The sequence below is a fragment of the Maniola jurtina genome, chromosome 7 (genome assembly GCF_905333055.1).
Source record: "Maniola jurtina chromosome 7, ilManJurt1.1, whole genome shotgun sequence".
Lineage (NCBI taxonomy): Eukaryota > Metazoa > Arthropoda > Insecta > Lepidoptera > Nymphalidae > Maniola > Maniola jurtina.
In genome coordinates, this window is record NC_060035.1 from 11,063,758 (window position 1) to 11,090,331 (window position 26,574).

The 26,574-nt window shown below is 34.5% G+C and overlaps 1 protein-coding gene across 9 annotated transcripts in view; it reads left to right on the forward strand.

Annotated features, from left to right (window-relative positions):
• Nucleotides 1–26,574, forward strand: part of LOC123866919 (cAMP-specific 3',5'-cyclic phosphodiesterase) — a 600,070-nt gene that overhangs the window by 306,230 nt on the left and 267,266 nt on the right. The window lies entirely within an intron of this gene.

Sequence of the window (26,574 nt, forward strand, 5' to 3'; positions counted from 1 at the left end):
CATCAACTAAACCAGAACTCTCAAAAAAGTGCCAGCAGAGCATACAAGAAGAGTCATAAACGGTAAATTTTAAAACTTAAAAATCACAAGTTACTAAAAAATTTCCAGCTGCTAGAACTCTCATCTCAGGGGCTAGAACTCCTCGATTTCTTTAAGATTATTAACATAGCTATGAAACAAAGCCATTAACTAGCCCAGAACTCTCAAAAAAGTGCCAGCAGAGCATACAAGAAGAGTCATGATACACTAATTTTCAAACTTATTATCATAAGCCATGAAAAAAATTCCAGCTGATAGAACTCTGATATCAGAGGCTAGAACTCCTCGATTTCTTAAATATTATTGACAAAGCTAAAAAATAAAGCCATTAACTAGCCCAGAACTCAAAAACAAGTGCCAGCAGAGCATACAAGAAGAGTCATAAACGATAAATTTTCAAACTTAAAAATCACAAGTTACTAAAAAAATTCCAGCTGCTAGAACTCTCTTCTCAGGGGCTAGAACTCCTCAATTTCTTAAAGATTATTAACATAGCTATGAAACAAAGCCATTAACTAGCCCAGAACTCTCAAAAAAGTGCCAGCAGAGCATACAAGAAGAGTCATGATACACTAATTTTCAAACTTATTATCATACGCCATGAAAAAAATTCCAGCTGCTAGAACTCTCATCTCAGGGGCTAGAACTCCTCGATTTCTTTAAGATTATTAAAATAGCTATAAAATAAAACTATAAACTAGCCCAGAACTCTCAAAAAAGTGCCAGCAGAGCATACAAGAAGAGTCATGATACACTAATTTTCAAACTTATTATCATAAGCCATGAAAAAAATTCCAGCTGATAGAACTCTGGTCTCAGAGGCTAGAACTCCTCGATTTCTTAAATATTATTGACAAAGCTATAAAACAAAGCCATCAACTAAACCAGAACTCTCAAAAAAGTGCCAGCAGAGCATACAAGAAGAGTCATAAACGGTAAATTTTAAAACTTAAAAATCACAAGTTACTAAAAAATTTCCAGCTGCTAGAACTCTCATCTCAGGGGCTAGAACTCCTCGATTTCTTAAAGATTATTAACATACCTATTGAACAAAGCCATTAACTAGACCAGAACTCTCAAAAAAGTGCCAGCAGAGCATACAAGAAGAGTCATGATGCACTAATTTTCAAACTTAGTATCATACGCCATGAAAAAAATTCCAGCTGCTAGAACTCTGATCTCAGAGGCTAGAACTCCTCGATTTCTTAAATATTATTGACAAATCTATAAAACGAAGCCATCAACTAAACCAGAACTCTCAAAAAAGTGCCAGCAGAGCATACAAGAAGAGTCATAAACGATAAATTTTCAAACTTAAAAATCACAAGTTACTAAAAAATTTCCAGCTGCTAGAACTCTCATCTCAGGGGCTAGAACTCCTCGATTTCTTTAAGATTATTAACATAGCTATGAAACAAAGCCATTAACTAGCCCAGAACTCTCAAAAAAGTGCCAGATAGATTTTTAAGTTTGAAAATTTATGGTTTATGACCATTCTTGTATGCTCTGCTGGCACTTTTTTGAGAGTTCTGGTCTAGTTAATGGCTTTGTTTTATAGCTCTGTTAATAATATCTAAGAAATCGAGGAGTTCTAGCCCCTGAGATGAGAGTTCTAGCAGCTGGAAATTTTTTAGTAACTTGTGATTTTTAAGTTTGAAAATTTATCGTTTATGACTCTTCTTGTATGCTCTGCTGGCACTTTTTTGAGAGTTCTGGGCTAGTTAATGGCTTTGTTTTATAGCTCTGTTAATAATATTTAAGAAATCGAGGAGTTCTAGCCCCTGAGATGAGAGTTCTAGCAGCTGGAAATTTTTTAGTAACTTGTGATTTTTAAGTTTGAAAATTTATCGTTTATGACTCTTCTTGTATGCTCTGCTGGCACTTTTTTGAGAGTTCTGGGCTAGTTAATTGCTTTGTTTTATAGCTCTGTTAATAATATCTAAGAAATCGAGGAGTTCTAGCACCTGAGATTAGAATTCTAGCAGCTGGATTTTTTTTTAGTAACTTGTGATTTTTAAGTTTGAAAATTTATCGTTCGTGACTCTTCTTGTCTGCTCTGCTGGCACTTTTTTGAGAGTTCTGGGCTAGTTTATGGCTTTGTTCTATAGCTTTGTCAATACTATTTAAGAAATCGTGGAGTTCTAGCCTCTGAGATCAGAGTTTTAGCAGCTAGAATTTTTTTCATGGCTTTTGATAATAAGTTTGAGAATAAGTGTATCATGACTCTTCTTGTATGCTCTGCTGGCACTTTTTTGAGAGTTCTGGGCTAGTTAATGGCTTTGTTTTATAGCTTTGTCAATAATCTTAAAGAAATCGAGGAGTTCTAGCCTCTGAGATCAGAGTTCTAGCAGCTGGAAATTTTTTCATGGCGTATGATACTAAGTCTGAAAATAAGTGCATCATGACTCTTCTTGTATGCTCTGCTGGCACTTTTTTGAGAGTTCTGGTCTAGTTAATGGCTTTGTTCAATAGGTATGTTAATAATCTTTAAGAAATCGAGGAGTTCTAGCCTCTGAGATGAGAGTTCTAGCAGCTGGAAATTTTTTAGTAACTTGTGATTTTTAAGTTTGAAAATTTATCGTTTATGACTATTCTTGTATGCTCTGCTGGCACTTTTTTGAGAGTTCTGGGCTAGTTAATGGCTTTGTTTTATAGCTTTGTCAATATTTTTTAAGAAATCGAGGAGTTCTAGCCTCTGAGATCAGAGTTTTAGCAGCTAGAATTTTTTTCATGGCTTTTGATAGTAAGTATGAGAATAAGTGTATCATGACTCTTCTTGTATGCTCTGCTGGCACTTTTTTGAGAGTTCTGGGCTAGTTAATGGCTTTGTTTTATAGCTTTGTCAATAATCTTAAAGAAATCGAGGAGTTCTAGCCTCTGAGATCAGAGTTCTAGCAGCTGGAAATTTTTTCATGGCGTATGATACTAAGTCTGAAAATAAGTGCATCATGACTCTTCTTGTATGCTCTGCTGGCACTTTTTTGAGAGTTCTGGTCTAGTTAATGGCTTTGTTCAATAGGTATGTTAATAATCTTTAAGAAATCGAGGAGTTCTAGCCTCTGAGATGAGAGTTCTAGCAGCTGGAAATTTTTTAGTAACTTGTGATTTTTAAGTTTGAAAATTTATCGTTTATGACTATTCTTGTATGCTCTGCTGGCACTTTTTTGAGAGTTCTGGGCTAGTTAAAGGCTTTGTTTTATAGCTTTGTCAATAATCTTAAAGAAATCGAGGAGTTCTAGCCTCTGAGATCAGAGTTCTAGCAGCTGGAAATTTTTTAGTAACTTGTGATTTTTAAGTTTGAAAATTTATCGTTTATGACTCTTCTTGTATGCTCTGCTGGCACTTTTTTGAGAGTTCTGGTTTAATTGATGGCTTCGTTTTATAGCTTTGTCAATAATATTTAAGAAATCGAGGAGTTCTAGCCTCTGAGATCAGAGTTCTAGCAGCTGGAATTTTTTTCATGGCGTATGATACTAAGTTTGAAAATTAGTGCACCATGACTCTTCTTGTATGCTCTGCTGGCACTTTTTTGAGAGTTCTGGTCTAGTTAATGGCTTTTTTCAATAGGTATGTTAATAATCTTTAAGAAATCAAGGAGTTCTAGCCTCTGAGATCAGAGTTCTAGCAGCTGGAAATTTTTTAGTAACTTGTGATTTTTAAGTTTGAAAATTTATCGTTTATGACTTTTCTTGTATGCTCTGCTGGCACTTTTTTGAGAGGTCTGGTCTAGTTAATGACTTTGTTCAATAGGTATGTTAATAATCTTTAAGAAATCGAGGAGTTCTAGCCTCTGAGATCAGAGTTCTAGCAGCTGGAATTTTTTTCATGGCGCATGATAATAAGTTTGAAAATTAGTGAATCATGACTCTTCTTGTATGCTCTGCTGGCACTTTTTTGAGAGTTCTGGTCTAGTTCATGGCTTTGTTCAATAGGTATGTTAATAATCTTTAAGAAATCGAGGAGTTCTAGCCCCTGAGATGAGAGTTCTAGCAGCTGGATTTTTTTTAGTAACTTGTGATTTTTAAGTTTGAAAATTTATCGTTTATGACTTTTCTTGTATGCTCTGCGGGCACTTTTTTGAGAGTTCTGGTCTAGTTAATGGCTTTCTTCAATAGGTATGTTAATAATATTTAAGAAATCGAGGAGTTCTAGCCTCTGAGATCAGAGTTCTAGCAGCTGGAAAATTTTTTCATGGCGTATGATACTAAGTTTGAAAATAAGTGCATCATGTCTCTTCTTGTATGCTCTGCTGGCACTTTTTTGAGAGTTCTGGTCTAGTTAATTGCTTTTTTCAATAGGTATGTTAATAATCTTTAAGAAATCGAGGAGTTCTAGCCTCTGAGATCAGAGTTCTAGCAGCTGGAATTTTTTTCATGGCGCATGATAATAAGTTTGAAAATTAGTGAATCATGACTCTTCTTGTATGCTCTGCTGGCACTTTTTTGAGAGTTCTGGTCTAGTTCATGGCTTTGTTCAATAGGTATGTTAATAATCTTTAAGAAATCGAGGAGTTCTAGCCCCTGAGATGAGAGTTCTAGCAGCTGGATTTTTTTTAGTAACTTGTGATTTTTAAGTTTGAAAATTTATCGTTTATGACTTTTCTTGTATGCTCTGCTGGCACTTTTTTGAGAGTTCTGGTCTAGTTAATGGCTTTCTTCAATAGGTATGTTAATAATATTTAAGAAATCGAGGAGTTCTAGCCTCTGAGATCAGAGTTCTAGCAGCTGGAAATTTTTTCATGGCGTATGATACTAAGTTTGAAAATAAGTGCATCATGACTCTTCTTGTATGCTCTGCTGGCACTTTTTTGAGAGTTCTGGTCTAGTTAATGGCTTTTTTCAATAAGTATGTTAATAATCTTTAAGAAATCGAGGAGTTCTAGCCTCTGAGATCAGAGTTCTAGCAGCTGGAAATTTTTTAGTAACTTGTGATTTTTAAGTTTGAAAATTTATCGTTAATGACTCTTCTTGTATGCTCTGCTGGCACTTTTTTGAGAGTTCTGGTCTAGTTAATGGCTTTGTTCAATAGGTATGTTAATAATCTTTAAGAACTCGAGGAGTTCTAGCCTCTGAGATCAGAGTTCTAGCAGCTGGAATTTTTTTCATGGCGCATGATAATAAGTTTGAAAATTAGTGAATCATGACTCTTCTTGTATGCTCTGCTGGCACTTTTTTGAGAGTTCTGGTCTAGTTCATGGCTTTGTTCAATAGGTATGTTAATAATCTTTAAGAAATCGAGGAGTTCTAGCCTCTGAGATGAGAGTTCTAGCAGCTGGAAATTTTTTCATGGCGTATGATACTAAGTTTGAAAATAAGTGCATCATGTCTCTTCTTGTATGCTCTGCTGGCACTTTTTTGAGAGTTCTGGTCTAGTTAATTGCTTTTTTCAATAGGTATGTTAATAATCTTTAAGAAATCGAGGAGTTCTAGCCTCTGAGATCAGAGTTCTAGCAGCTGGAATTTTTTTAGTAACTTGTGATTTTTAAGTTTGAAAATTTATCGTTTATGACTTTTCTTGTATGCTCTGCTGGCACTTTTTTGAGAGTTCTGGTCTAGTTAATGGCTTTCTTCAATAGGTATGTTAATAATATTTAAGAAATCGAGGAGTTCTAGCCTCTGAGATCAGAGTTCTAGCAGCTGGAAATTTTTTCATGGCGTATGATACTAAGTTTGAAAATAAGTGCATCATGACTCTTCTTGTATGCTCTGCTGGCACTTTTTTGAGAGTTCTGGTCTAGTTAATGGCTTTTTTCAATAAGTATGTTAATAATCTTTAAGAAATCGAGGAGTTCTAGCCTCTGAGATCAGAGTTCTAGCAGCTGGAAATTTTTTAGTAACTTGTGATTTTTAAGTTTGAAAATTTATCGTTTATGACTTTTCTTGTATGCTCTGCTGGCACTTTTTTGAGAGTTCTGGTCTAGTTAATGGCTTTCTTCAATAGGTATGTTAATAATCTTTAAGAAATCGAGGAGTTCTAGCCTCTGAGATCAGAGTTCTAGCAGCTGGAAATTTTTTAGTAACTTGTGATTTTTAAGTTTGAAAATTTATCGTTAATGACTCTTCTTGTATGCTCTGCTGGCTCTTTTTTGAGAGTTCTGGTCTAGTTAATGGCTTTGTTCAATAGGTATGTTAATAATCTTTAAGAACTCGAGGAGTTCTAGCCTCTGAGATCAGAGTTCTAGCAGCTGGAATTTTTTTCATGGCGCATGATAATAAGTTTGAAAATTAGTGAATCATGACTCTTCTTGTATGCTCTGCTGGCACTTTTTTGAGAGTTCTGGGCTAGTTAATGGCTTTGTTTTATAGCTTTGTCAATAATATTTAAGAAATCGAGGAATTTTAGCCTCTGAGACCAGAGTTCTATCAGCTGGAATTTTTTTCATGGCTTATGATAATAAGTTTGAAAATAAGTGCATCATGTCTCTTCTTGTATGCTCTGCTGGCACTTTTTTGAGAGTTCTGGTCTAGTTAATTGCTTTTTTCAATAGGTATGTTAATAATCTTTAAGAAATCGAGGAGTTCTAGCCTCTGAGATCAGTGTTCTAGCAGCTGGAAATTTTTTAGTAACTTGTGATTTTTAAGTTTGAAAATTTACCGTTTATGACTTCTTGTATGCTCTGCTGGCACTTTTTTGAGAGTTCTGGGCTAGTTAAAGGCTTTGTTTTATAGCTTTGTCAATAATCTTAAAGAAATCGAGGAGTTCTAGCCTCTGAGATCAGAGTTCTAGCAGCTGGAAATTTTTTAGTAACTTGTGATTTTTAAGTTTGAAAATTAGTGTATCATGACTCTTCTTGTATGCTCTGCTGGCACTTTTTTGAGAGTTCTGGGCTAGTTAATGGCTTTGTTTCATAGCTATGTTAATAATCTTAAAGAAATCGAGGAGTTCTAGCCCCTGAGATGAGAGTTCTAGCAGCTGGAATTTTTTTAGTAACTTGTGATTTTTAAGTTTTAAAATTTACCGTTTATGACTCTTCTTGTATGCTCTGCTGGCACTTTTTTGAGAGTTCTGGGCTAGTTAATGGCTTTGTTTTATAGCTTTGTCAACAATATTTAAGAAATCGAGGAGTTCTAGCCTCTGAGACCAGAGTTCTATCAGCTGGAATTTTTTTCATGGCTTATGATAATAAGTTTGAAAATTAGTGTATCATGACTCTTCTTGTATGCTCTGCTGGCACTTTTTTGAGAGTTCTGGGCTAGTTTATAGCTTTATTTTATAGCTATGTTAATAATCTTTAATAAATCGAGGAGTTCTAGCCCCTGAGATGAGAGTTCTAGCAGCTGGAAATTTTTTAACAACTTTTGGTGGGAAGTTTGAAAATTTATTGTTTATAACTATTCTTCTATGCTCTGCTGGGACTTTTTTGTGAGTTCTGGGCTAATTAATAGCTTTATTTTATAGCTTAGTTAATGAGCTATAAGAAATCGTAGAGTTCTAGGTTCTGAGATTAGAGTTCTAGCTGCTAGAATTTTTTTAAATTACTTATGATGACTAAATTCGAAAATTTATTGATTTTTTCATTCGACTTTTTTTAGGTTTATATGCCAGAACTATCATTATAAAGTATGAGGAACTATAGAACTGAGATACGTGCGTACAGAGAACTCTTTTTTTTTCGCTTTGCTCGAAAATGATCTGCTACCGGAAGTTAGCAGAGCATTATTTCAACTGCGATTTTTTTAGTAAAAACGCCAGAACTATCTTTAAAAAGTATCAGGAACTATAGAACTCTTCTGCATGCGAAGGGAACTCCTTTTTATTTTTGATCTGCTGGCATATGCTCTGCTAAGTTCACGGGCACTTTTTACAGAAAGTATTTTTATACACGGGCTTCGCTTGAATGGAATTGTAGAAAATCAGTGAGGGGGTGGAATTTCCAAGTATCGTGAAACACATATTGTACTTCTTCCTCTTTAACCTAAATCTCAAATACCAATTTTTTGGATATAACTTGAAAAATGACCGACTTTCATGAAATATTTCGTCAGTCATCGAGAGTCATCTCGCGGTACCTATATACAATCACCTTAAAGTGTTCCGTAAGTCACATTCTGAGTGTGATTTCAAGCGTGCCAGGGTTCTAATTGCGTTGTTAAGAGCGTTGACTCAGAAAATCAAAGTTCCACAAGCATATAATTGTATTAAAACATTATTAAAGTCAGCTGTTAGCAAACAAAATTGTTTTACCCTAAATAGCACTAAACCGCAATTTAATTCAATGCAAATTAACACATTACACGCTCTCTGACACTACGCCGCATGCCAACGTTTCGAAAAATAAAATTATTCTTTTATCCACCAACTTATACTCTCGACTTCGTCCGCGCGAAATATACAAATTCAAACAACATTCAAACCCCTTTTATACCTCCTTAGAGTTTGAATTTACAATCCTTTCAAAGAGGATGTCTACGTCATAATAGCTATAGTGGGTACGCGACAGGTCCAGATGTCAATGGGGGTGGAGAGACCCCGCACACCCGTACATCCCCCGCGCTATTCCGGTGCGGGATAGCGCGGGTGACCCCCGCATCGTACCCCGATTGCCATCTCGACCTACAGCGTACTATATCTGTATGATTTTCAGCCCGATCCATCCAGTAGTTTAAGCTGTGCGTTGATAGATCAGTCAGTCAGTCAGTCATCTTTCCTAGGACGTCTAGGTTGGAGTGCGCTTGCCTAGAAGTGTTGTATATCATGTGTGTGTTAGATCGTTCTATATTTCCGCTTCTACGTTTCGGATTATAATAATTGAAATGTTCACCAACAACTGGAATAATAGAGGTATTGGGATTAGAAATACCCATCGACATAGATATACCAATATATACGTACCGATGCCAATTAAGAGTGAATAAAAACAAGTTTTAATAGGTACCTACTTGGTACAATCACAAGATGTCTTAGTTTCACAACAAAGTAAAAATGAGCATTTTCTGCTTTGTGTGTCTTTTAAGTTTAGCTCTTGTTGAGAAACGACGGAGAGATAAAGCAAAGAAAATAATGTGAGTGTTAACTCTTAGGAAAGTAACTTCAACGTTTGCAGCTTCATATTAATTAAATTACTATAAACCTATTAACGGGTTTAAAGCAAAAATACAAGGAAATCAAAAAATTAATTGGAAAATACAAATCCCGAATCTAACTTTAACAATTGTAAACGTAAGTTACCAGGTTTAAAATATTATACGTTAATCACGTTAATCTTAAGATTTGTTAAAGATAAATAAAAATGTAATCAAAAAGTAATAAAACAATTAATGATATTAATTAATTTCTTAATTAAAATGGCTGCTTAACACTATCAAAATATTGCACCGTAAAGTTTTTAACGTTCAAATTAATTAATAATTTAAATACGAACTCGCCCGCCGTTAAAGCGCTTTAAATTTGCGAAATTCATAAAAGAGCACCCATCCGAAATAATGAAATAGGTTAACCGTTTTATATCCATTTCACACTCTAACTCGGTTATATCCCTTGTGTGGTATGAAAAATACCACACAATGATTTGATTGATGAATGATTCATGGGATGAAGCCTATGTCAAAGTAAATTATTTCTTAGGAATAATTAAATAGAGGGTCTTCCAAAATTCGTAAAATCCTTGTCCGCTGTTAATGTTAAGCTTGCTAAACATTTTAAATTATCAATATCAATTATTATCTGTGAATTTCATACAAGATCTCTAACTAAGCGGGCGTTTTGACGTTTGATAAAAAGTCACTGATTTGACTAGTAGTCATCATCCCTATTCTTATAGATAATATCAAGTCAAATCATTTATTCAAAATAGGTACCATTGTACACTTTTTAATTGTAGGATTTGTAAGATAATGATGTAAAGGTAATAATTAATTAGGTAACCTTAAAAGTAAAGCTACGATTCGAGCTCCGGATTGCAACGGATGGGCTGTGAAAAGGTAACAAAAAGACAGACAGACACAATTTCACATTTATAATATTAGTATCTACGGATTATAAATGAAATCTCGGCGTTTTAATATCTCCGCAAATACTTCCGCAAGATCGAAATGAGTTTTGCGAAGTTTGTTGATCGAAATAGGATGTGCGTGTGGTGTGGTAACTTTTAATGAAAGAATTATCTTCTGTTCACACGGCTGTCTCTTTTCGGAAAATATTAGTTGATCCTTGACGGAATATTTTAAGAAAAGACTCGCATTCACTGTCTTACTAAGGAATACGATGATGTAGCAATTGCGTTGGTAATTGTATGACTTTTATTTCCAATAATAAAAAAAAGGGTTGATAGCTTAAGACGTTGGACTCGTATTCGGGAGTCCAGGGTTCAAACCCGAGCACGCACCTCTAACTTGTCAGAGTTATGTGCGTTTTGAGCAATTAAGCACTTGCTTTGACGGTGAAAAAAAAAACCATCATGAGGAAGCCTGCCTGAGAAGTGAGAGTTCCCCATAATGTTTTCAAAGGGTGTGTGAAGCCTTCCAATTTGCACTTGGCCATCGTGGTGTACTATGGCCAAAACTTTCTCATTCTGAGAAGATACCTATATTCTATTATTATATTATATTCTATTATTATACCTTAATAGAGAGCCGGCAATGAGTTGTTCATAAAGAGTTCACATTTCATAAAAATTTCGTCAGTACAAGGCCTTACGAAGGCCGAATATAACGAGCCGTCTATGTTGGGGTGGAACGTTATGACGTTTACTGACTTGCAAGTTTCTATGAAAGCTGACGAGACACGCCTTCCATGCATAATGAAAATGTAGCGCATACAGTGTACTCGTATCTTCTTACGCTGAATATCTAGCAAATTAAAAATAAACAGTAAAAAACACGCAAAACTAAAAGACTGTGTTGGGTATCAGTTGTTTAATGAAAGTATTATTTAGTTATGTAAGAATATGCTCTCGAGAATTGTGCATGGTGTTAAATATGAAACAATATCATAGTTCTCACTTAGCTCGCGAGTGCAAAGTTTAAGTACAGCTTAACATCAAACTAAAGGTAGTTAGGTATCTACCAAGGTTGTATGAATACGCGGAAACCGTGATTTGCATGAAATATTTAATGATGCACTGGCATAGCATGCTGCATGACTGAGACGGGCTCGGGGCTTATAAATAAATCTCGTAGGTTGAGCTAGATCAAATATGTTATGGCATTGCTTATAGTAAATTGATTTTGTATGTATTTATCTCCTTTTCCAGTATTTTACCACTATTTTCTCAGGAAAAGTCTAATAAATAAATAAATTAATTTGTTTTCATTTACTATGAGATGATGATCGCGACTTCATCCGCGTAGACATGTTTTTTTTTTAATTCGCGAGAACTTCGCGATTTTCCGAAATAAAAAGTAGCTGTATGTGATCAGAGTGCCTACTTGCTTTTCCATTCCAAATAGCCAAATCGGTTATGTCATTGTAGCGTAAAGAAGTAACAAACATCCAAACTTTTACATAATATATCTAATAGTAGGTGTTAAGATGATAAAAATAATTAATGTAACAATAATATTTTTGAATTTAATTTGTATTAAAACATAATTTGGAGCAGATATACAATATACTATATTTAGCAAAATACAAACACAAATTGTTTAATATGTAAGAATATATACCTAAAAAATAAAAATCTTTTTGTCGAATCAAAGAGATACTTAGCCAAAAAAAGACACAATTTTTTCCTCGTAATAACCTTTCACTTAGAGATCCTTCCACTTACGCACATCAATCAAAAACACACAACTTTCATGTGAGCTTTTTCTTTGGCATTCTTTTAATTATTATTTTATCACTTCCTGGTCACAATTATTTACGTAGGTACCTACATAGAAGTATGTTTATCAAATTTCTAAATTGAGGGATGCCCAGACCTTTTGGATACGTGCCTAATCTCATTTCAAACAGCTCTGGGCAAAAGTCAATTGGTCACCTTTCTGGTAACTTTATCAAATATTATGTAGATACATATATTCGTAATATAATGTAGAATGTATACTTATGAATATTTATGAATAAATGAATATAATATTATAGATAATACATAACATAAAATATTTTAATTCAAAAAAATTTAACAATTTTGAAGTGAATACTTCTTTAGTAGGTACCTACCGCTGTGATTTGAAACTCGATAAAACGAAAAAACGACACTAAAAAGTGACTATAATAAACATCTATAGAATTTAGCCTACGAGAAAATGAGATAGAATACATTTTACAGTGTTTCCTAAAATTTCATACATAGCTTACCATTCTTTCGTGTCATTTGTTGAAATTAAAAACTTGGAGTATGTATGATATATAAAAAAAATGTTAAATAATGTTTTTTCAAATTGACAACAATAATATTATAATAACCTAGCGACCCGCCACGGGGTCACACGGGTAGCTTTTTACAATTTTCATAGGGGCTTAAAAAAAATATAGCCAATGTCATTCAGGAAGAATATAGCTTTCTACTGGTGAAAGATTTTTCAAAATCGGTTCAGTATTTTCAGAGATTACCCCCTACAAACAAACTTACAAGCTGTACTTCTTTATAATATTAGTACAGATAAACTTTATAGTTGGTTGTCCGATATTTTGTTCTGAATTCGTCTCATTCTCTTGAAGTTTAGCATTCTGAAACTTCTCCACTGTGTGAATGAACTGCACACATTTTTTTTGCATTATCTATCACCTTCTGTTTTTTAACATTATCTATCACTAGCCGATGCCCGCGTGGATTTAGGTTTTCGAAATCCCGTGGGAACTCTTTGATTTTCCGGAATAAAAAGTAGCCTATGTGCTAATCCAGGATATTATCTATCTACATTCCTCAGTGAAACCCGTACTGTAGTTTTTGCGTGAAGGAGTACCAAACATAATTACACACACGTACACACACATACACACAAACTTTTGCCTTTATAATATTAGTGTGATTAGTGTGATCTTCTATGTGTTTACTCCTACCTACCTACTGCGTTCGTAGATATGCAATAAAACATCGCTCACTAATCATGAAATATTCATATCTCTGACGATAATCATTTTACTATGACATACATTATTACATTATAGTCATAGGTGCATTATATTTGCTGCCTACAAGATTACTGATTATATAATAATATGTATTAATACAATCATAATATTATAATGAATCTATGCAATAAATATGTATAATATTTATTGCGTGAGTATAGGTATGATTTCATTGTTTTGATACAACTATTGTACTAAGACCTACCTAACGTATTCAATCATAACTCAAAAGTAGGTAAATATTGTATGAGGCTTATAATATTTTTAATGAAAAAAATTATTTTTTTCCAGTCGTAAGACTTTTTTTTAGATAACATTTATCTTAAGAGCACCAAAACATTAACGCCCTTATTAGGTATTTAGAGTACCTATAGAGTTTATAGACGTTCGGATTGGTACTAAAATATGTATTTAACTTCGAATGTTATATTTATTTTGTTAACCAATATTCTTTCAAAAGTTTCAGCCTTACTTTTCCTTTGTGAATAAATAAATTTTCATTTCAGTTTCCTTGCTACTTTATGGTAATCTAGCTTCTCAGTATGAATAGGATAGTTAATGCATCTGTCCTATTCCTTTTGTTGCTTAGCCATTTCTCTAGACTCTAATGAATGAGATCTCTTGTTAGTGACCGAGACCGTATAAAGCTGATCACATACAATATTAGAATGACCTCCGAGATACAAAGCCGCAAACACAAACAGATAATTGTTCAATTACTAAAATGCAAATGACATCAGCAGCTAGAATCGGCCGCCGATTAGTGTATACGATGCGACACACAGATAGGATAAGCACAGAATATTTTAATAGTACCTTCGCCTAAATAAATAGCAACTCTTGTTATGACACAAATAAAGTGCAATTTAGCTCGCACAGCGCAGTGACCTAAAATTTAACAAACGCCTCTCTATTGCGTAATTTTATCCTACGCAAGAGCCGTCAAAAGATTGCACCGCTGTAGGTATATTTCTTGGGTCGCGTGACGAAGTGAGTCTGGTATGCTATAACATCCATAGCATTTTTAATATGAAAAATGCGTTGTAGCTACTTAGCGCTTCTTGGGTCTCTAGAGCGGCTCTTGTGACAGTGTGCGATCATCTTTATACAGCTACATTCTTGTAAGTAGGTATGTATCCAGATCCAGCTCAATTTCCAGAATCAATTACCCAGCATCATTTCATTTAATTTTTTATGAACGCCAAAAAGCTTTTGATATTAAATGTAACAAAGGGCTGTCAGGTATTATTCTTTTACTTAAGTTCACCTTTTTTGTGAATAAATCTTCAGTTTATTTTATATTACCAGCTTTCTCTCTTTTGGTAGCGAAAAACAAATGTAACTCAGACTCTTTCATGTGACAGGAATTCAAAAAAAATTTGGTATATTTCCCGTGTTTTTGTTATGACAAATCAGTGGAAATTCGGCTCACGAAAATCCTTTTCAACCATTACAAGACAGACCTGGGCGGAAATTCCGCGTTTATTGACGATAGGAGTGACAGAATTAAGTAAAAACCTGTTCAAATATACGCGATATTTGCTGTCTCTTTGGTAGCGAAAACTTGACAATATAGCTCATTTAGCCGCGACAGTTCATAAAAATGCCCAGTGGATTTTTTTTGCTCTCTCGTCTGGCTTTACAAAGATTAGCCAATGTCAAGTTTGTAGTTATTTGTAACAAGTTAGGGAAACTATACAAGTGTGGACCCCGTCTGTGCCGGCGCTGGCCGACATACGCACGGCACCCCCTTATAGCGCTTTCCAGTCAGTTTTAACAAAAGAAACACTCTAAAAAGGCAGAGCACGCCCGCCAGCTAACACCAACACAGACGAACTCACTTTTTCGCCCAGTGGATTATCGTGCGATATTCTTCGTAACCCACAGTGACGATTTTGCCACTGATTTTTTTTTATCAAGTCACCGAAATTGCAAGTGAATCGCGTAGTGTCACAGACGCGCCGAAAAACGACGCCTCTTATCCACGCAATTATGATTAACTTATCCTAACATTTCCATATGGTGCATGACGTAATTTGAGATACTTTTTAATCATTCCTAAGAAATAATTTCTTTTTGACATATACATCACCCCCCTATTCTGTCTGTATCAAGTTGTGGGTAACTTGCATTAACAAAGAGCTTCTCTTTGTGTATCAACTGTACAGTAACTGGTACCTTCTGTGTCAGTACATTGCATGGCATATTGTCAAAGCACTGCCCAATGCATCAATTACTTAGATACGTAGCATTGTCGTGCATTCACTTCGGAGTAGAGCCTGCGAATTGCGATGCGGAAACGGTCTGTCTGTATGCATAGGCGGAATGCTATTCAGCATACTGAAATCAGCATTAAGTATTGTACTTATTTATAGTTATTTAATTTACTATTATGGGAGTGGCATCTAGTGCGTGTTGAAATGCGTCATGTCGGCTTTTGTTTTTATAAGTAGAACCTTTTATGAGTTATAGGTATGAGAATGTTAAGAATTGCAATGCGACTTGAGCGCCACCTGTTAGACGTTGATGGTACTATGTCAGAAATCTTTCCGCAAATACTAACAACAATTGTACAAATTTTCATCGCGATCGCATGAATGATACATTTAGATATAGGAATACATAAGAGACAAGCAAACAAAGATTCTTTCAAATATTTATTTCAAAGAGACATTACAGATTAAAAAATCTGTGGTCTGTGAGAGAAACTGACTAAAGCTCATACAGCTGAGTTTCTTGATATTTCGCACGTAGGTTTTCTTTACAATATAAACCCCCACAAAGTGATGTACCCCAGCAAGTTGAGACGGATCAGATGTTATACTCGATATACGGAGAGAAGTTAATATAGGGATCTCTCTTTTTTACGAAATAGAAAATAACGAAGACAAGAAGTAAGCCGAACACAAACCTATGTTTTCCTTTGAATTAAATTTCGGATGTTTTTTGAAAACATAGGTTCTCTAATAGGAAAACATAGGTTCGTTTGTGATTGGTTGGTCACTCAAAACGCTTGATGTCCACAGATTTTTTGTCTTTGTCATTTGTATGGGATTACGGAACAGAGAGAGAGAGACCCAAATTAACTTCTCTCCGTGTATAGAGAATAGTGAAGTTGAGGCGAGTCAGCTAGTTGTATTATATATAGAAGGCAATACATGTATCATTTTGTCATAGATCGTTATCCTATAAAATCGTTCAGCCAATAGGTTTATGACATTAATCAACTGCAATCGTGTGAATTGCTCGAAGACGGGCTTGGTGTTAATAAATCGATAGTAACTAAGTACATGAGCCCAACCAGGCTTCGATGTTCTGACGTAAGTTTAGTTCAGCCTGTAACTAGCACTAAATTACAAATTAATAAATGGAATATAAATTCTTAATCTAAGAATTAATGTTGGTTTTGCGGTGGAACGTAGAATCCTTATCCTACTGCGAGAGCCACTATAATACCACTTAAATACCTACCTATAACAGTAGTGTATATTATACTTATTATTACTTGTACAATTTGCACGCCATTTTATGGCACATTGTGACAATATGTACTTACCTACAAACTTAATATGTACCTACCTAACCATCCTAATTTAATAATTGAATTAAGTTAATCTAAATGTATAACAACAAGTTTATAATATCTGAACCTAGGTTCTATACTTACTAAAGACAAGAAATTAGTAATATAGCAAAGCACAGTGAAGTAGCGACAAATTATGTAAAATATTTCTCTCCAGTGCAAGAGAAGGCATTTAGTTGCTGAATTATTAATATGCAGAAATGCAGGGAAACGTTAACGGGTAGAGTGAAAATAAAATTCCTCTTTTTGCTATGAATTCAGTCAGAACAGTTCAGTCTGTAGCTCACTGACTGAATAAAATCGAAATTACCCTTCAGAAATAGTTCATTCATTTTTAATTTGAAATTTTTTAACAATTTTTTTTCAAGTATGTTTTCACTTGCAAACAATAATGCCCAAGGACTATCTTTTAAGCACTTATTTAATTAATACACACCAGTTTGCCAGTAATTAGGTTGTACATTTAAATATTTTGCGTCTTTATACCTATTGTGATTTATGATTCTTGCTTTAATCTTGTACCTACAGGTAGATATTTATCTGTTGGCAAATCAATTAAATAAATGTGAACTAGCTTATATTATACACGCATAATAAATAACATGTACCTACTAACAGTTTATAAACGTAAAAAAATATAATTACTCTTATGCCTGTTTCAGTCCTACCTTTCTCTAAAACCGAGAAAAAAATCAAGCAACTTATTATTACCTAAGTGCATGGGTAATTTTTTTGAAATTGCCATTTCAAAAACATGTCTCAATTGAGTAACACAAAGCATAATCACCTATCGATCAGATAAAACTATCTCGTTACGTGATGCAAAGTGTGCGAATGTGGTTCGCGCAAAGCCCTGTAGCTCTGTCTGGAATCTGATAACACAAGGCATAATAGTTATAAGCTCATAACACGCCAGAATTATATATACTTGCATTTGATACAATCGGTGTACGAGAAGATAATCAAGGCAGTGCACGGGCCGGTCGGCCAATCTATACTAATTCATACTTCCATACTTAATATTATAAATGCGAAAGTGTGTCTATCTGTCTGCTAGCTTTTTACGGCCCAACAGTTGAACCGATTTTAATTTAGTTTTTTTGTTTAAAAGGTGGCTTGGTCGAAAGTGTTCTTAGCTATAATCCAAGACAATCGGTTCAGCCGTTTGAAAGTTATCAGCTCTTTTCTAGTTACTGTAACCTTCACTTGTCGAGGGTGTTATAAATTTTTAATATACACTTGTTTATTTCTTTTTCACTATTGATATTAAATATATCGATGTCTGGCACTGTATGATTAGCAAAAGAAACAAATTACATAAAGTTCAATATAAATGATCACAATATACTTGGCTACAGTTTAATAATATAAGAATTTTCCGACGATGCTTTGGCATAGGCTTCGTTATAAGGATAAATGTTCGTCAATATAGTTTATGGCCTATAATAATGTTATGTCGTGGTGGCTATTCTATGGGTAGGTACTTGTTGCGTTCTCTGGAAAACTTTCTTGAATATAAGGTATCGTATACCTAATTGTATAAATACATTGTTCCTGTGTGACTTGTTTCAATCCCAATTGGTGTCTTATACTTACCTAATAGGCATTAACATATCTCTCTCTCTCTCTCTCTTCTTAAAGCATGACAAATTACCAAAAGAATATGATTCTAAAGTTAAATACATATATCAGCGTGTTTACCCTTTCCAGAACACTGTTCTAGTTTTTGTCTGTCATGCCCGAAAATTAGATTTAGATTATGAAAATAATAATATATGATAGTAAACCGACACTTAAACAAATTGAAGACCCCTTCAATTATAACGAATTCATAGATATTTTGAGGATAACCTTTGAACTTTAGTATCATGCACAAAATCTACTAACATATATTATGCTTAATTTTGTTACTGTTACTAAGCACCTACCGCCTTCTATTGCCTTGGTGATCGCTTTTCTTCAGCAGCTATAGCAGTTGTCTTTTAGGCGGCTGCCCAGGTGGAAGCGGGTTCGTCCTACGGGGCGGGCACCGGGTACAATGCCATACTCTCCATTTTGCTCGGTACCCGCTCTCAATTAGGACACGTCCGCGCGTGTTCCTTCCAATTGCTTGTAAATATTAAAAGCTCTTTTCACATGTTGGCCTTGCCGCACGATGCACCCGCTCCCTCTTGGACCCGCCGACTTAGAAGCTATCTATGGCTTCCATCGACACGCTCAGTGCCATTATGGCTGTTCAAAGGAAAGAGTTTGAGTATTTTATGGTATGTTAGACATTTAAGGCGCATGAGAAGCCATTGTGCATCCAGCCTACTACATCCACATAAGAGCTCCGAACACATGTCGAGCTTTTTGAGGAGCTGTCAAAAGTCTAATACCGCTCTTGTACACGTGACGTGTAGTTATTTTCGTGAAGAGCTTATAGAATATTCATTTAGAAGATATAAATTTCACGTCAAAATGAAAAGGTTACAAGGTCACCGCCGATAAAGGCACCTGGCAGGTTGATTAATCTACCAAGCAAACGTAGTCAAAGTTTGCTGGGGTTGAAAAATGGTTGCTACAATCTAGGTCAATGAGGCTGATTGAAGGACAAAAGTCACAATAGCTCAACAGTCAAAGGGGAAAAGGCCGGAAAGCCGAATATTTCCTCCCGTTAGTTTGGCCATCGTCGCATCCACTCGTAGTGAAAGCTTTACCAGTGGTTGAGTAGGGAAACAGACATCAAAGTCATTAAGTTAACGTTACACGCGTATAAAGCGTTTAAACGTTTTCAAACCGCCCTAAATTACAGCTTTACAGCGTTAACTGTTTAGTACGTGACGAAACTACTTACTAGTTACTTCTTTAAATACGAACATTTCGTGTAGTTTAACTTATGGCGCTTTTGAGTAATCAAGATTAGCATCGATTTGGAAAGAAGATTTTACGAATGAGATAGCTAGGTACACTTAGTGTTGGAACTGGCTGTAAACTAAATTGTTTATATTTAAACTTATTCTTATTCTTTTTCTAAAATCCTTTTGTTTTACGTTCGATGACTTTTTATCTCACTTCAAATATATATCTCAAACAGGACGTCCAAGCTTTTCTTTTTACTGATATTTTTCCTATAAATTCAAAATATCCCAACACTTAGTTCACGACAGGTCGACATGGTAATCGAGGTGGGGACACCCCCGCGCTCTCCCGGTGCGGGTAAGAACGGGTACTGTGCGGGTGTGCGGGGCGTCTCCCCGTCTTATACGATTGCCATGTCGAACTGTCGCGAACTATAGTACTTACCGTTTCATTTTTATACCTATCTCAAAAAGAAGCTCTTGAATGCTTTTTTCTTGTTAGTTATTTTAATCAGTTCTTGGATTCAGTCGTCTTTATAACGACAAAGCATCGTTATTAAAATCTGACTTCTTATGTTAGTACATAAAAGGTTATAGAAGTAGTTTGTAGGAGTATTTTAATGTTACCAAGTTTTATCCTTATTTTTAATAGTTAAAAAATCTTTTTGAATTTACCTATTCTATATACCACTACTAAACATTTTCTTTTAGTAACCCCCGACCTAAAAAGAGGGGTGCTATAAGTTTGACGTGTGCATCTGTGTATCTGTCTGTGGCATCGTAGTTTGTAAACTAATGAACCGATTTTAATTTAGTTTTTTTTTGTTTGAAAGCTGGCTTGATCGAAAGTGTTCTTAGCTATTATCCAAGTAAATCGGTTCTGCCGTTTGAAAGTTATCAGCTCTTTTCTAGTTACTGTAACCTTCACTTGTCGGGGGTGTTTTAAATTTGTAATTTACACTTGTGTTCTGGCAAATCGTGAGTATGACACTCTTGTTTTGAAAATTATAAATCCTAGAACCAACATAAAAAGCCTAAATCATTTTATTAAAGAATAAAATTGCTTGTACTTGCCAACATGGTACAAACACGTCGCTCGGTTGAATAATAAAACGAAATGTACTGGGTATCTCAGATGCTTCGGTCGGACATTTACGTCTAGTCTATATTCTGTTTTATCGACGCAATATTCTCCTTATTATCTCGACAAGTGAATAAAAATACTATTAAATCTCTTGAGTTAAAAATGATTACTAAATTAGCTTGAAAACATGATTTTAAAATCATAATTTTGGATACATAATGAAGCAATAGTTGTTAGCTGAATATCGTAGCTATTAATCCTTACAAGACTTTGAACTTTTAAAGGCTGTAGTTTTTTGCTGCTTGTATGCAGTGCAGCGGTTCCATGCGATTATTATCATCTATTGCAGTCTAAATGCTGAACCTTTGAATACACTTAAGTTTAACAGCCCAGAATACGACAGAAACCTTTCGCACAAAGGATAACTTTGTGGTTTAATCCAACTCAAATCTAGGCAAGGTAGGCAATGCAAAATGTAATCGGTACCATAAGAACCAATATCGTGCGTGTTTAACATTGAGATTATGGTCACAAAAACTATATTACAGAGCAAATAACAATTATATATCCCTCATAACATTGAAACTTCTATCGTGTTTGGCACGCTATATTTCACCTTGGAAGTAAAATAATATTTTATCTGTAATAATTTAATAGTGAATATAATATAAAGGTAATTTAAACACAAAGTCTTCTCAGATTCACAAATCGCGAGTATCCGTTTTGTAAAAGTTTCTGGGTTCCGGAAATTCGCATGTAGGTTTGTTTAGGCCATAATTGGAGGTGGAGGCTTGATCTATTCCTAACCACCTAACGTAGGTACCTACTGTTTTAATTGCAAAGTGGCTATCGTTGTAAATACGCCCACGTAAATCAGGCTATCCCAAACAGCGGTTAGCGTCAAAGGCAATGCTAACCAATTGACACGGCTATATTAACTACTCCGATAACTGACTCTTGACGTCCAATAAATCCACCCTTTGAGCGCTAAAAACAGAGTCAAAAAACACTTTTTATTCAATCAATTTTGTAGCGTGACAGATTTTGTTTCAGTGGCAGCAAAAATTGAATTTCACAGTCAGGTAACGGTTTTTCAGTGTCATAATTTTAATCTTTTTTAAAAGTTGATTGGGCATGATGTTTAAGCATAACTAATCCCTGGATCCCTTTCCTCTTGAACTAAGCGTATAATTACTATTTGAAGTCACAACTAGTCCACTCACTGACCTTTGAGCTATTAAAGAGTTCTTTACACGAGACACAAGATAGTGGAGTATGAAATCCCTTACAAGCAGTGGAACTTCGGCAATATAACTCTGTTCGCTCAATAGCTAACAATTTATATTATTGTGTATCAGCAATCAGTGAAAAGTTGAAGAAAATCGTGAGGAACGCATATTTGTCATCGTACATCGTGATTGACATCCAATGTGATGAATGTAATATTTTTAAGAGATACCCTTTATCTTTTTCTATATTTCCTTATCCATACTTAATATTATAAATGCGAAAGTGTGTCTGTCTGTCTGTCTGCTACGTTATCATGGCCCAACCACTAAACCGATTTTAATGAAAGCTGCAGACTTGGAATACATCCCGGGGAGGGACAAAGGCTACTTTTTATCCCGGAAAATTGACGAGTTCCTACGGGATAAAAAAAAACCCGAAATCCAAGCGGGCGAAGCCGCGGGCATCCTCTAGTATTCAATAAAGTGTAAAAAACTTTAACCACTAAACGATCCAGTGGCGTAGGTCATTAAAATGCGGTTTTTCAACTTCTAAGTTTTTATGAGTTTGAAAGCGTTTGACGCGAAAGTTGGAGCAGTGAATGGAGTTCAACCAAAGGCTTGTTCTAGAAACTGAAACCATAGAGGGAAATTCTGTGATGTCGCATTTGCTATCTCGAGTTGCTTACCGCATGATGTAAAACTTTGCTCCCAAACTAACTAGGATAATAAAAAGTTAGGCTATAACTCACTTATATTATTTTCTCTCATTAAATAAAAATAATGCCCGCCACCTGCTTCTCTCAGGTAGAATTTTTGAAAATTTTGTAGCAAGTTGTTTGTAAAAACACGTATGAAAATCTGATTTTCGTGGATTTAAAAACTAAAACGTAACTTAAAAAATGACGGAATTACAGACAAACTTTTATCTCCTATTTAACCACCCTAGTGTTAAACCTTAAATCCCTTCATAAGTGTGTACGTCATAAAAAGAAACTAATTAAGTAATACTTATAAAAACTTCAAATTTCTAACCCCCGTGACTTAATTTGTGTGTTGATAAATCAATCAGGACACTTTTTTACCCGACTACGGCAAAGCAGAAAGCAAGGGTTATGATTTTAGCAGTCTATGTATGTAAGTATTTACGTCAAGTACTCTAGCCTTTTTACCCGACTACTGCAAAGGATTATGATTTTATATATGTATAGATTGTATAGATATTATTGTTCTTTTGGAGTATTTTTAATAAGAGACCACGTCAACGTCATAGAGCTCTCATCTGTGGCTACATCCCTCCGATTGCACTCTATACTCATAAAGATTTTTTTCGGTGAGCACAAGCATAATAATATTATGGTGATCTTACTATCGAAGATTATGTAAATGATAAAAAAGCGTGGATTTGACCTGCAATTCGCTCTAGCAATGCGCAGGACTTAAATTGCTTTTATACATGGCATAATATTGTATATCAAATCTTTGAAAAGAGCAACCGCCGAGTTTCTTGCTGGTTCTTCTCGGTAGGAAAGGCATTTCAAACCAGTGGTAGATGCTTTTGACGATTCAAAAGAACTTGTAAAAGTCTAATTGAATAAAAATATTTGAATTTTGAATTTTTTTTTGAATCTGTACCCTAGTTTTTCATGAAAGTTTGTACCTACTGTAAGGGTGTGCATATTAATGACTTAATTAATAGACAAATTACTGAAGAAATACTTCACGTCAATCGAATTATAATTATGAGAAGGTATTATTTTGATTAAATTGATTCCCGTTTAAGGGTTTCCTATGGAACTTTCTTTCGGTGTAAGATCTGTATTAAATTACTTCTGTATCTTAGTTGTTTGAATTATATAATTTAGGAAGTATAAAAATAAGCGTATTTAATGTATAACTTGTTAAAGGGATAATTCACATCAATCAAATTATAACTATTTGAAGATATTATTTTGAGTAAACTGATGTTGGGAGGGGCTTCCAATGTGCAATCGATAAACGATCTGTATTAAAGTATTCTTGTATTTTAGTTGGTTGAATTATATAATTTAGGAAGTATAAAAATAAGCATAATTAATATATAATTTATTAAGGGGATAATTCGCATCAATCAAATTATAACTATTTGAAGATATTATTTTGAGTAAACTGAAGTTGGGAGGGGCCTTCTATGTGCGATCGATAAACGATCTGTGTTAAAGTATTTTTCATTTTAGTTGATTGAATTGTACGATTTTAAAAAGTCTAGAAATAGTTATCGAATTTATAATGTAAAAACATTTCATTACCTAGCTGATTTATTAAGCGAACTTAATGTTTACTTTTATTAATTGCTCAACTTGTTCGATGTATGATCTTGATTGGAAGATATAATCTTAAGGTAGAATGATAGAGTGAGGCGGATAGATAACGAAGTTTACCTTTTTGGATAGTTAAAACGGAAAACATTCCTAGTGGAGATTTCGTGAAAGCAAGTGTAATAAGAATATAATAAGGAGGAGTGAAATAAAGACATAATAATTATTATAATTATTCGGCTGTTTAACTACATGACCTAATCCCTTTAGGTCAGAAGTGGGATAACAAGAGAATATAAAATTTTCTTGTCACGCTCACGGCTCGAGAAAAAGTGGGTATGTACAATTTATTTTAACTTTTAGCTCATTTATAGTTATATATTATAATTAAACCTAAGTTCATTTAAATGAAGTAGAATACCACGGGGCTATTTTGTTTTTTTTTTTTTTTTTTGCAATTAAGCTGTGTCAAACTCTTAAATAGCGTAAATTGATGAAATAATTAAATGTAGTAAGCATTTTTTTTGAACGAGTAGGAATACCAAGTGGCGAATTTTTTTTTTTTTTTTGGAAATATGTGTTAAACCGATCTTGAAAAGCGAAAATAGATAGATTATTAAATGATTACAAAAGTAATAAGTACCGCTGTTGATGTAAAATATAAAGAGAAGGTTAGTCGACGTTTTCAAAATGGACGCCTCGAGTTTATTTCATTGTGCATTACAATATCACTGCGGGTACCTGCCTACTTATAGTAATTATTGATGCACTTACATTAGTATTACATTACTATTAGAGGTTCCACGTAGCGGTAAATGCTTTATCGCTATTTTATTTAGATACCTACATTTTTATTTTTTATTTTTGGTGTTCTTGTGTGTGTTTTAAATTTCTTAGAGACAGCTTGGAAACAGCACTTTTGTATTTTGCATAGCGTACAACTAGATAACTTATAGATAATGATTGGTGCAGCAAAAGTTTAACTATCTACCTACAAATTTACATTTCACCGCGATTTATTTTAATTAAACAATAAACAACATGCATTATTCATACTGCCGTAAAATAAGACAATGCTGGATCAACATCAATATATATTGAATTAAAGCAAGGAGCGTATGATAAAAATAGTTTCATGGAAATCAGAACGAGATTGTTAATAAGAGGTTTATATTTCATTTTTCGGATGTCACTGACCCTGCCTTAATAATTAATTGATACTGCATAGTTGTAGAAATAGCAACTGACAATGAGTAGTTTTTTTTATCTCTTTTCTTCACCCGCCTCTTTTGATCGAAGTATGAATATGAAATTGATTAAATTATTATTTGAATGGCGGTGTTAAATATGTAGGTTTGACTTGAGCATTTTCGATAATTTTTTTTTTTTTATTTTACTTCCTTTTTTTTTTATTTTTATTTTTTTTATTTTTTTTTTACGATGCGTATGTACGTTGGCTCGTGTGACATTAGGCTTGAGACATAAGATAGTGAGGTATGAGTCGAGTCTGTCTCCTATTTTATTTTTCATTAATTTATTACACTAACAACGATGTCATGGCGATGATACTAAATATATGATTTTGATTTTTATATTGATAGTATTTTTTATTTTTTTTTATTTTTTTTTTAAGTATTGCGTATAAGATAGTCGAGTCTATCTGAACCCACTCGAATAAAGGAATTAACAATCTTATGTCAGTTCTAATGATTCGAACCCATTTCAATTATTAATATTTTTTTTTGTATCCACTCTCAAGTTGAATTAAATTTCGATAATCGCCTACCCGACATCTGTTACGTTTAGTGAATATTTTATTAAGCTTAAGTGGAAGTTTCAGATCACACTGCACCGAGATGAATGATGACATGGAAACCCAAGGGGAAGGGTTCAGACAGTCAAGTGACGTACCCAGCCCAATATTAGGACGGGCTCATACCATGGGTACAGGAGGGCACGAAACGATGGATTTGGAACATAATACGAATGAGATGGATCAGGAAGGAAATGGACAGTGCTCGAGGGAAGAGCATATCAATTTAAATGTGGAAGGTATGCATAGAAGCGCAGGATCTGCGGGCTCAAGACGAGCATCACGATCAAGAAGACGCACGCGCCATTATTCATCTTCATCGGCATCACGAGAGGATTCGCCTTCGCCAAAAAGAACGAGAAATTCACGGATTAGGAGAAACGATTCAGATAGTAGTTTAATGAATAGGTTTCTAACTATTTTAGAGAAAGTTAAGAGTTCGGATAAATCTAAAATGACTTTTAACACGAATGTGATACCGGAGTTTGACCCTTTAGTAAGAGAACAAACAGTTTTGACGTGGATTACTAAGGTTGAAGAATGTGCTGAAATTTACGGTTGGGAGGAGAAGGAAATAATCCACTACTCCCTGCCTAAACTCGCTGGCGTTGCTAAAACGTGGTATCAGGGCCTACCTTCGATATCACACACGTGGACCGAATGGAAAAAGAAACTTAT